Genomic DNA, 3,431 nt, shown 5'->3' with positions numbered 1-3,431 from the left:
AGTTAGTCTTTCTTTATTTAGGACTGTGTTTGTGATCTTGATGTGATGTATATGTGCCCAATAAATTTTAAAAAACTAAAAAACTTCATTTTCAGATTGACTTAATTTTTCCCTTGCTTGTCTGAGAATCAAATTGATTTCCCCCCTTTTCAAGCTTTTAAAACTGTTTATCTATCTATCTATCTATCTATCTATCTATCTATCTATCTATCTATCTATCTATCTATCTATCTATCTATCTATCTATCTATCTATCTATCTATCTATCTATCTATCTATCTATCTATCTATCTATCTATCTATCTGTCTTATCTATCTATCTGTCTATCTATCTATCTATCTATCTATCTATCTATCTATCTATCTATCTATCTATCTATCTATCTATCTATCTATCTATCTATCTATCTATCTATTTTTAGCTTTTTTTTTCAAGATGGCTGGTTTGTTTATCTCTCCTTTTGGTATTTTTTACAAGGACGAGCATTTCTTGTACAGAGAATGAAAGATGAAATGATTAGGTATAGCGTATTATTGTGTTATCTCATCATCTCTCTTCATCTGGAAAATAAGAATCTATCAAAAGATTTACCACTCTTTTGACACCCTTGTTGGTTGTGGTGTATGTCAAAATTTAACTTTCAACGGTACGAAAAATCTTATATAAGTTATTCCACCAACTAACTAAAGATTTCCTTGTCGAGTAAATATGAAATGGAGAGATCTAGAAACACAAAATAATCAGGTGATAATATCATTCTTTATGGGTTAAAGACCAAGCCATTAGGAAACAGAACAAATTTACAATACACTACAAAAAACCTGACTGTCCTCGAAATTGACTTCAAAAGCAGTTTAAGTTTATTCACAACTTTTGATATACACACACACAAACACACACACACACACACACACACACACACACACACACACACACACACACACACACACTCACAATCACACACACACACACACACATACACAAACACACTTACACTCTCTCTCTCTCTCCGACTCTCTCTTTCTCTCTCTCTCTCTCTCTCTCTCTCTCTCTCTCTCTCTCTCTCTCACACACACACACACATACACACCTTGAATTAGCCACTCAAATCTACCACGTATGATAAAAACAACAGCAGTAGTAACAACAACAACAACAACAACAACCCCCAAAACAGCAACAGTAACAACAGCAATAATTATTGCCTTACAAAAAATATGACTGCCTTGGAAATGGACTGCACCAGTAGCTTAAGTAATTCACCTTTTGACACATATACACAATATATATAATTACATATATATTTTTTTTTTATATCGTGGTTTTATGCACCCCTTATAATCTAACAAAATTTGATCATTTTTTGCATAATTTCTGATTATTTTCCTTTAACTTACTTTGTTAAAATTAACTGATTCGTATAATTTTACATTTTTTTGGGCTCAGTTTGCATAATTTCAGAATTTTTCTTGCTTAAAACGACGGGGACAGATATATATATAAAGAGAGAGAGAAAGAGATAGAGAGAGGGAGAAAAGAATCACATCTGAGATTAGCTATTCAAATCTACCACGGAATGGCCTTATAAGCAACAGAAACAACAACAACAACAATAACAGCAACAACAACAACAACAACAACAACAACAACAACAACAACAACAACAACAACAACAACAACAACGACGACAACTACAACAACAGCAACAACAACGACAACAGGGTCAAGGGCCCTTTTACCACGGGCTTCTCGCTGCTTCTGTGAGGACCTTTGTCTGTGGCAGGGACAGGAAGCCACTCCAGTCAAATCTTTGTCAGTGGCAGGGACAGGAAGCCACTCCAGTCAGACCTTTGTCTGTGGCAGGGACAGGAAGCCACTCCAGTCAAAGCTTTGTCAGTGGTAGGGACAGGAAGCCACTCCAGTCAGACCTTTGTGGGGGAACATTGGTCTGTAGGAAAAACAGTCAAACCTGTGTAAGACGGCCATCCATTGTCAAGAGGAAACCGTATAAGACAGGTGGCCTTCTTAGACTGGACTGATCAAGAGGAAGAAAACCAACCATTCCCATCTGAGGTCCCAATCGAAAGAAGCCGCATTGCTGTTGTTTTTGTTGCTGTTGGTTTTTGTTGTTTTTGTTGTTATTTTTATTTTGTTGCTGATTGTGCGCAAGACTGACAATAAAACGAAATGTATCAGACGAGTAATGCCGAGTGCTGGGGTAAAACAAACACATGGGTCGCCAGCGCTCGGAGAACGAGCGACACTTCTGTCACAAGTTCATGTTGACGTCCATTGTTTCTTTGTTACAGACTGGGTAAACAGTGACCACTCGTCTCACATACGATTTGTGTATGAGTTCTGGGCGGGGTTTCTGGGTTATGAGGGATCACTCGCTAACCTCACCAGCAGCTGAACATTGGTACCTATTGGTCAACAGTGGGAGAGGCCTATGCAACATGATCGGGTGGAGGGACTATCTGACAACAATGACAGGTGATTGGATTATGATGGCTCGCCCTCAACGCCAGGGGCCAATGCACAATTTATTACAAAACGCAATGGAGTCACTGAGGTGGACGTCTAAGACAGGTGTTATTGTTTAGTGTGATATGGTTTGTGTGATAAAATATGGTGGCCGCGGCTATGTTGGACAGGTGCCAGTTTTACACAGTTAAATTATATAGAAAAAACGCTAGGGGGGAAATGGAAAGAGGCCATTTGTACTGGTGGCCGTCTTATAGAGTTGGCCGTCAGGGCAGGTTCGACTGTACACAGACGATTGGGGACTGTCGCTGTATGTAGATTGGCCACTAAGCTGTCCAACTAAGAGCTGGCATTGTATTTATAGGCCACAGAGGGTATGGAAGTAGGAGGGGCTGACTTCTCAAGACAGTCTATCTTGTGACCTAAAGCAAAAGCAACACCAAAACTAACAACAGTCTTCGCCGGCGACAGGAGACCAGCATGTTAGATGGACAAAACAGTGCTGTCCCGGCGGTTTTATGCAAAAATAATTCTGAAATTATACAAATTGAGCCAAAAAATGTGAAATTATGCTATTCTGTTAATTTTAACGAAAAATGATCATGGGACAAAAAATCAGAAATTATGCAAATAAAAGATCAACTTTTGCTAAATTATGCGGGGTGCTTATAACCACGGGGGACAGACAGTGTCAGAAAACCCAAGCTAACAATCTATCCTTTGAATCGTATTTATGGACGTCGAATGACATAATATGTCTGGCTTACGAGTGCTGTCTTTCCTTCCTTGTGTTTTGTTCACATCTTTATTCATTTAGAACATGTTTGTTTCTGTTCCAACTCCGTTTTACGTCTATTTATGAAACAGGTTAGGTTAGGAACTAACCTTTTTCGGTCACAACTTTTCGAAAAAAACGGATAATTTTTTTTCCTGTGGGCACCAAATT

This window comes from Aplysia californica, unplaced genomic scaffold, assembly GCF_000002075.1.
Source record: "Aplysia californica isolate F4 #8 unplaced genomic scaffold, AplCal3.0 scaffold00501, whole genome shotgun sequence".
Taxonomy (NCBI): Eukaryota; Metazoa; Mollusca; class Gastropoda; order Aplysiida; family Aplysiidae; genus Aplysia; species Aplysia californica.
This window is presented reverse-complemented; position numbering follows the sequence as displayed.